The following is a 9,975-nucleotide window of genomic DNA, read 5'->3' on the forward strand; positions in this document are numbered from 1 at the left end:
TCTCTCTCTCTCTCTCTCTCTCTCTCTCTCTCTCTCTCTCTCTCTCTCTCTCTCTCTCTGTGTGTGTGTGTGTGTGTGTGTGTGTGTTTAGAAGCTGGAGATTATCTTTGGATATTGGTATTTAGCTATCATCTACCATTTTTTTTATTTTGAGATGGATTCTCTTGTTGTCCTAAAATTTATCACATAGCCTAGATTGGATAATTAGCGAGCTCCAGGGACCCCTATCTTTTCTTACCCAGCAACACATTACAAGCATGTGCTACTATACTACACTTTGGCTTCTGGATTTTTGTTTGTTGTTTGTGGGTTTTTTTTTTTAGTTTTGTTTGTGTTTGGGGGATGGTTTGGGGGATTGAACCATGTGCTTTTGTGGCAACTATTTTGCTAGCTGAACCATCCCGCTTCAGAAAGAGAGCATTACACATCTGAACACAGCCCACTGAAGGACTGAAATTCGTGGAGACTTTTTTCTTTTCACAGATAGACATGAGGTCCTTAACTCTATCCACATGAACCTCTGATCCTGACTTTAAGCTGACAGCAGTAGAAAGTCCAGACCAAGGAGAAAGAAGACTTCATCTAGCAACTCAGATGAGCTGAGGTTTGAAACCTCGGCTGTTCTACGGCAAGTTCTACATCTCTGTTAAGTGTAATGTTCTAACACTTGAGTTGGGATGTTTCAATAATTCTCCTTTGCCTCCCCCCCTCACAATGACAACCAGTTCACTAACCTTATGCTGCTAAATCTTACAAATATTAGTGAAACGATATTTAGATTATGCATAATATTTATGCCATGTAAGCACTGATATTCTCGGTGCAGGAACTCTTACTGATCAATCAGCCATCCTACTTAACAGCTCTTTCCTGTAAGAAGAAATACACTCATAATTCTGCATATGGAAATTCCACCAGTGATATTTCAACCCACACTGGTTATTAAAGTCTGGGGAAGTCTTCAAGGAAGGAGATTTAATTTAAACATTCCATGGAACCTTTCTTTCTGCTTGAAGAAAGATTAGCAATTTTCTAAGAAATAGATTTTCTGCAATCTGTTCTGTGGTTTTCTGAGCGTTTTTCTTATAATTTATTCTCTTTCATTATTAAAAGAATCATGTGACTTTGTTTTATGAATATAAAGTGAATTCAAAGATGCAGGGTAGAAGCAATTACATAGTAATTGAACAGAAATTAAAATCTAGGTCAGTTAGGTGCAAATCACATTGCTTCTTTTTCCTACTGTTTTGCTGTTAAAGTAAATAATCAGATTCCACAGTCTCTTGGGTCTTTGGCACAGGACCATTTTGGTGGGGAGAAAGAAAGACACAATATTTCATCTTCCTTCATTTGGGAACTCATTGCAGATGTTAGTGTGATAGATTTATTTCTTCAAATCTACTTCCCCTCATATTCTCCAACTTCCTTAAGACTGTAGAACATGAGAAAAAATGTAATTTTCTAAACACTGTAAATTGATGATACTTCACGTCAATCGCTGTGCAATCATACTTAAGGATACAGTAAAGCAGATATTGCTGCTTAGCTACCAACTTCTCTTTTGGCGTAGCTCATTAGTACCACACATTCATTCCTAAAATCACTCATTCATCCATTCACTCTTTTAGCATAAATTAGTTGCACATATTTAGCTCTATGTTCTATGAAAATGTAACAAGGGTGCAATTTCCCAACCTCAAGGCTCCTTATAAGACCTTCTGAATCATTAATTAGGAGTAAGAGGTGATGATCCATGTGAATTCATCAGGTTAACTGGTTCAAATCTCATCTCAGACATGATGTTGACTTATGACTTACATGATCTTGGTACAGCATATATACTCATCTGTTATTTTACCTTGACTAATGATCATATCACATTGTCACCACACTTGAGTTCTTTTAGAAGAGTACAATTTAGATATATGTAGGTACTTCTAAATAAACTTGAATTTGAAAGAAAAAACTCATCCCTTGACTAGACCAATAAACACTTACAAAATCTGAAAAACTTCAAAATTAAAACTATTTGTCATGCATCATGAATTAAAGTCATATGTAATACACATGCACAATCATGAGTTCTACACAGCTTCACAAATCAGATTTAGACAGATTTTCTCTAAGGCAATTGGAAAACGCTATATTTTCGTGTATTTTGTCCCTATGGTGGTGGAAGCTGGTGATTGCTTAATAAGAAGAGAATCTGAACCCCAATCTATGTTTTGAGAAGATCACCTAGGGGCAAAGCTATAAGTTGGTTCAACAAGCAGAAGTCTGGCTCCAACCTTCACATTTATGGTTTACTAGTTGGAAATACAATCAATTTCCCAGTGCAAACAATAGGTCTAGAAACACAAGCAAACAAAAAGCTGGCTTTAGCTCTGGATTAGAACATGCACAAGGTCCTGGGTTCAGTCCCCATTGCCACAAAATACCTGATTTTTTAAAATAAAAGAATAAAGCAAACCAACGATCTAAGAATCACTCCTCCCAATTCTGTGAAAATATTCTAGAACTCATGAAAAAACAAAAAAACCTCATACGTTCTGAGCAGATGAAACAAAACGATTTTTATAAATATAAAACACAGATGCATTATGACTGTAATTTATTAAGTCCACAGACTTTAGTTCAGTTGAAACTCAAATCACTGATCACCTCTGAATGCAATCGTAAATCTGTACTTTACGGTTCATTACACAATGTCTTGTATTATTTCTGGCAATCTGGATAATTATGTAGGAAACAAAAACCGAGGGACCTCATTTGCTGTTTCTGAATGTTTACCTGCTGTTAAGCGGGATCGGGTTAACAGTTTTCAGTTTCTTTACACGTTTAGATTCCATTTATATAATAATAGCCCATGAAAAGACTCGTTCAAGGTTATTTTCCACAGAAAATTATTAAAATGCAGTGGAGGCTTCATAAAATTAATCTATAAAAATGATCTCTTCTTAGGAAAATTGTCAGAAAATTAGGGGAAAATAATGAAATCCAGAAACAGTGTCAGTAGGACCAAAAAAAAAAAAAAAACTCAAAGATTTATTTGTTCTTGAATTTGGATCACCTCTTTCTTCATAAAAGACACTGATATGTTGAATTTGGTATAAACATCATATAATTCTTTTGAATCCAGTATTAAAATTAAGAAGCAAAATAGCTTACATCTGAAGCTATAACCATATCTGTGTGTATGCATGTGTGCTTGGTTATATTTTATGTATGTATTTATGTGTATATTTGTATGTAGTGTGTTTATATTCATAAGTATAGTTGCTAATATATAACTTACCTTTAATTATATAAAATATTTAAAACAACTTCATTTCAAACTGTTATAAATGGCTAACTAACTGAACCTGAGGAAATTCTTTAGCCTACCATATTAAGGAAGGCTCTTAAAAATAATTAAAAATGAAAACAGCATGACTTTTAAAATAAAACTGAAATTCATATGAATTATATCACTGAACTTCTTTTAAAGCCTGATAAGTAGAAACAACTGCTGAATTTACCTTTACAAAAGCATTTGTTCAACTATGTTCATAGCAGTATTATTTGTAATAGCCAGAACCTGGAAACAACCTAGATGCCCTTCAATGGAAGAATGAATGAAGAAAGTGTGGAATATATACACATTAGAGTACTATGCTGCGGTAAAAAAAAAAAAAAATGACTTCTCAAATTTTGCATGCAAATGGATGGAAATAGAAAACACTATCCTGAGTGAGGTAACCCAGACCCAAAAAGATGAACATGGGATGTACTCACTCATAATTGGTGTCTAGCCATAAATAAAGGTCACGGAGTGTATACCTGGTGAACCTAAAGAAGCTAAATAAGAAGGTGAACCCAAGTAAAAACATATAGTTATCCTCTTGGCTATGGGAAGTAGACAAAATTGCCGGGGAGAAAATTGGGATTTTAGGGGTGGGGTGGGATGGGGATAAGGGGGGATGGGGAGAGAAAAGTGAGAAGGGGAGGATTGGGGGAACTTGGGGAAACAGGAAGACTGGGATAAAGGAAGGTTGGATAGGGGAGCAGGGAAGCTATTGTATTTTAGGGAGATGTATATTTCAGCATCATTTCTACATACACACCCATCTGATATGAAAAATCTCTTTTTAGAATAAACGTTAAATTAATCCCCACTTAAACCTGAAAATTGTTATTGAAATGTTGGGGGAATAGAAGATTATAATTAACATTTTTAAAAACTTATTTTTAATTATTTGTATGCTTGTATCTGCACGTAGGTATGTTCTCAGGAATGCAGATGCCTTAGGAGGCCAGAAGGTGGCTTTGGACACCCTGAAGTTGGAGCTACAGGTGGTTGTGAGCCATGTGCCCTGTGCTCTAGGACCAAAGTTACAAGTTCTGTAAGAGTACTAGTATTAAACCAGCTCTCCAGTCTCATAATTAACTTCTTCGTGTGTAAGACATTAAGATACTTTAGCTGTATTAATGAGCATATATTAGCATGTCTTCTTTATTTTTATACTGGTAGTGTGTCTGTCTGTGTGTGGGTGTAAGCATTATGAGCATGGGCATGCCATAGCATGTATATTGAGGTTAAAGAACTGTAGAAGGAGCAGTTTAAGGGGTTCTGTTCTCCGTTTACACCATGTGGATCCTAGAAATCCAGCTCAGGCAATTAGGCATGGGGGCAAGCACTGCTGCCCACTGAGCAATCTCTCCTTCCCTGGAATCTGATTTCTGTGCACAGGGCTCTGTATTTTTCTCACTAGCCTCTCTGGAAGGCTTTAGGAATTTTTCCACTTATATTTGTTCTGCTTGCCAAGTCAAAGGGTTATGTTAAGTAGTCACATTGCTTTTATTTTTGAGTTGGCTGGAAGAATTCTCCACAAAGAGATGCAATATCAACCCTTTTATGGGCTTGTTATCTTAAACTGTGGTCTGCACGGTAGCTCTTATTTTCCTTTTCCCTGAGAGCAAAGTCTCTCTCCAAACACTTCAGTGTTAAGTTCAGCTTTGATGTGTACAGTTAAAACTTATTTTAATAACCCCCTATCCATTCTTCAAATAATGTTTTGACCAATATACGACCTTTCATAAATGTCTTAGAGTTTCTATTCTGTAATAGCCATCATGACCAAAAGCAACTTGTGGAGGAAAGGGTTTATTTCAGCCTGCAGATCTCAGATCACATTCCACTATGGATGGAAGTCAAGGTAGAAACTCAAGGAAGGAATTGAACGTGAACCACAGATGAACACTGCTCACTGGCTCACTCCATGGCTTGCTCACTCTGCTTTTTTATACAAATCCAGGACCACCAGCCCAATGATGGCACGGCCCTATGACATCAATCAGCAATTAAAAAGAAATTACCTACAGACTTGACTTCAGGTCAATTAGATGGAAGTATTTTCTCAATTAAGATTCCCCTTTTCCAGATGTCTTCATGTCAAATTGAAAAAAAAAAAAAGCCCAAACATGAAAATGTATGCAAACAATAATCTTGTAATGCTACATTGACTTTTATTTATTGTTGCTTCTGGGAATCAAATTCAGGTTATTGACAGATGCTTTAATGCACATTTTTTTTTTTGAGACAGGGTTTATATGTAGCTTTGGACCCTGAACTTGAACTAGCTCTTGTAGACCAGGCTGGCCTTGAACTCACAGAGATTCGCCTGCTTCTGCCTCCCAAGTGCTAGGATTAAAGGCATGCACCACCACCATCTGGCAAATGCATCATTTTTATTTTAAAAAATTTTCAAATCCATTAAGCAGTATCTCATTGCCATCCTTCATCAGTGATGGATCCATACCCTACAGAGTTCTCTACTAGGAAGTATATACTGAAGGTCTTAGAGACAGATGGGTACAGTAAGATCTGCCTTCTAAGTGCTAACACTGACTCTTTGCTTTCTATCATTCCACCCAAGAATGAGCAAGTACTGTGAAATCACGTACATGAGGACACCGAGTTCTTCGCTGAAACAGGGGAAATAGTGATGGCTGACCTAAACACAAGATGGCTCTGAGTAAACTGAGCTTGAAGGTATGCACAGAATACCACCATGAGGAAGGACAAATTTAGGGTCAAGCAGTCAAGATTCACAGAACCTCTATATGATTTTAAAACTTCAGGATATTTAAGGTCAGAAAAAAAGGCAAGATAAAACATCTAAAAGTAGGAATTATATCTACATGTTCTGTGATTTAGAAAGGTGGTCTGTATGACAATAGTTCTTGTAGAAAGAACATTATGGCAGAAATGACTTAGAAGATACTTGCTAAACACTGAATTAAAAATATAAGCTTATTATTTTTCTCTTCTAATCTCACCAAGGAAATACTTCTCACCCTTTCATGGCCAATGATGTAAGATACCAAACACTCATGATCATGACCAAGTTCTCATTCTGCAGGGGTTTGGCACGGCGTCAACAGGTGTAATTAATAAAAGAAAATCAAACTGTAATACCCTGAAGGAGGCAATATTCACACTTCAAAAGATGTGGGGAATCTCTGCCCCCCTTAAAGAAAGAGGTCGCTTAAGTTTCAAATACAGCTTGGCTCTCTGGATCAGGAAAGTACATCTGAAGGCCTGGAGCTGCTGCCAAGCATCCAGATTTCCACTTTTAATCACACAGACTAGCAAGAGGGCCTCTGCCATCCAGATATTGGACTGAAAGTACTGATGTGAATTCAGATGAGGAGATAAAAGCATTAATCCCATGGCACATAATCTTTCAAGGGGACTTAATGGACATGCCTTGCTGTTTGGCCCACTCTTATCCATCAGAGGTAGATCACACCACCTCCCAGACTGGAGAAAGACAGAAAAAAAAGATCTGAAAGCAGAACAGATTTTAAAAAGGGGCAGACATTCTTTGATGAGGGGACTCTTACTGCAGAAAACTTTCCATCCATTAACTCATTAAGTATACAGTGATTGCCACCAGCTAGGCTCAAGTAGCATTAGAGAGACAAAAATAAATCAGCATGAGTCTTTACCTTAACAGAATTTCCATTTGTAAGGGGAAGCAAATTTGTAGCTGAAGAACTATGGCACTATGCTACATCTCTTAAAATATCCATTCCTCAATGACACAGAGGTATACAATCCATTTGAAGCACAGTTTTAAAGTGGAAATGGACTAGAGACATGGCTCAGTAGTTAAGAGCATTTGTGCCTGCAGAGAACTACAGTTTAATTCCCAACACAAATATCAGATAGCTCACAACTGCCTGTAATTCCAAGTTGAGGAGATCTGATGCTCTCTTCTGGCCTCCATGGGCACCTGCACACATACATACACAAACACACACACACACACACACACACACCCCACGTGGGCACATGCACACACTTTCATTTATGTGAAGGGGACCTTATACAAACTAACTGTATATAAAAGTACGTCAGTGAACTGTTTTGAAAGTGAGAGTTTCTTTACAAATAATCTATATTCACAATACAGGCAGGAAAGAGTGGGTACTTCTAGATACACAGTGTGGAACTTCTGATAGAGAGGACCAAGACTTGGAATACTTGCACCAAAACCTTAAAGGCAATGTTGCCATGTTTATATTTGATCTTAAGAAAGATTGTGTCTAAGAAACTAGATATAATTGTCTCGTGTCAGTGAAGGTGGACATCTGCAGAGAGAAAAACATATTCTAAACTGACTTACAATCTGGGAAAGGGAACGGGCTAAGGAGGATCCACCTAAAGACAGGTGCCAGGAGTGAGAACAAGAAGGTGAGCACTCAGACCTGAGGTGGAGTTTTATTTCATAAAAGAACACAAATAAGGGCTGACTGAAGGAACAAGATACTCCTCACAATTTGCACGTTTTCATGCTGTCCAATACATGTCTATTCAAAAAAATATGCAAATTCTATGGTGAATCTGCCATCTACTCATATAGCCTGGCACCTTGGTGGTATTCCAGAAGTAACAAGTACAGGAGAGTCAGATAATAAAGCATGAACAAATGGGAGGTGTGGAGAGATAGCTTAATGGTTAGGAGTGCTTCCTGTTTTTACAATGGAGAGGGTTGAAGGGGAGGGGAGAGGCAGGGAGGGGAGCAGAGAAAAATGTAGAGCTCAATAAGAAAATGTTCATTTTTATATAAGAGACTCTGTCCAAACTTTCTTATATGCAAAACATGTCTACCAAGCTCTTCAAAAATGCTGCTGCTGATGGCAACTCAAAGTAACTTCTAAGGTCAAGTTAACCCTTCACACACTCATGCAATCTACCCAATGATTGTTTATTCTAAGCAAGAGCTCCATAGGTGTAGGTGTCCACACCGTCATTCTTCCCATCACATATCTTCCCTGCATTATCGTTCCTTTCCCTTACAGCTCTCTCCATGGGCTTTAGCAAAGATGACTCTGCATGGATGCTTTCTTTCCATCCCCAGAATAGGTTAGGAAATGAATCAATTAATAGGCTTCCTGGGGTGTATTTGCTTCCTGTGTTGCTGTTTGCAGATTGTAGGGCTGAAGTGGAGAATTAAAGGTGAAAATTCTCCCCATTTGACAACTATAGGAAAAAAACTTTCACATTTGAACACAACGCAAAAGGTATGTTCAAAAAATCAACTCATTATACACTTAAGGTTTTTTTTTTAATGAAAATGAAATTTTAGATGTGGGAACAGTTTGTGAGTCAATGGGGGTTTGCACCTCAAAGCAAGGTCCCTGAAATCAGAGTCTCTGTGTGTTCAATTAACTTCAGTTACTTTAGAAGGCAAAATTCTTGAATAGTTTCATTACATAAAAATTACCCAGTTTCTTCATTGGTATCAAAATTCCCCAATGATGTTGTATCACCCTAAGATGAGAAAGGAATTGCACACTCACACAAGACTCTCTCTCTCTCTCTCTCTCTCTCTCTCTCTCTCTCTCTCTCTCTCACACACACACACACACACACACACACACACACACACACACACAAGTGAATTTCATCATGAGGGTTAAGTCTTGATTGTACTAAGTTGGCAATGTTCGGGACCCATTTGATTTCTTTGACTTGATTTCTTATTCATTCCTATGAAATAATGGCATTAAATGACAGGGGGGAAAAAGCAAAAATGTTTTATTATCTGATGTGATTACAAGATTTAGCAAATTTAATAAGGTCAGCATAAAAATAACTACCTTTCATTTAAGGATCACTCTGTTTATATCAAATAAGCATCACTTTGAAATGATTGCTTCTATCATCTTATAAACTATAGAGTAATAGGAGAAATTTATTCATTGGATTTGGAGAGTCTTATTGGCCTGAGGATCCAACCACCTTGTTTGCGGGTAAAATACCAAAGAAACAGGCTTTATGTTGTCATAGGAAGAGCGTTTTTCTTCCAGAAATCCACACCAGGCAGGAAACTTCTCTTTTATTTTGGGGATCCCAACTCTGACTTACTCCAATGTCTAATAGTACAGTCAAAAAGACAAGATCTCCTGAGTAAATTGGGAGCATAGAGACCTTGGGAAAGGGTTGAAGGGGAGGGGAGAGGTGGGAAGGGGAACAGAGAAAAATGTAGAGCTCAATAAAAATCAGTAAAATAAACCTTAGATTGCAGAAATGGTTTCCAAGCATGGGTACTTTCTAGGGCTGCGAACACTGCTTTAGCACCACAACAAACTTGTGGATGTCAGAAAGCCTGGAGGTGGACATGATAGATCTCTGTTCTAGGCTTTAATGTGTTGAGATTAGTGAGGCCTGCACATTTCTCCTAATTTGACAATTAAGATTAATTTAAAAGCATAATATTTTTTATTAAGAATAAGAAAAAAAAAGTTTCTGCTTCCTCCCAGCCTCCCATTTCCCTCCCCCTCCCCCCACTCTTCTCCCCCTCCCCCCACTCCTCTCCCCCTCCCTCTATAATCCAAAGAGCAGTCATGGTTCCCTGCCCTGTGGAAAGTCCAAGGTCCTCCCCCCTCCGTCCATGTCTAGGAAGGTGAACATCCAAACTGGCTAGG

General features: G+C 37.8%; 1 protein-coding gene across 1 annotated transcript in view; it reads right to left on the reverse strand.

Moving 5' to 3' along the window:
* Pde3a (phosphodiesterase 3A) overlaps nt 1-9,975 on the reverse strand; it is a 277,621-nt gene that overhangs the window by 116,921 nt on the left and 150,725 nt on the right. The window lies entirely within an intron of this gene.

This window comes from Alexandromys fortis, unplaced genomic scaffold (assembly GCF_014885135.2).
Source record: "Alexandromys fortis isolate MF-2015 unplaced genomic scaffold, M_Fortis_MF-2015_v1.1 scaffold_21, whole genome shotgun sequence".
In the NCBI taxonomy this organism is placed as follows: domain Eukaryota; kingdom Metazoa; phylum Chordata; class Mammalia; order Rodentia; family Cricetidae; genus Alexandromys; species Alexandromys fortis.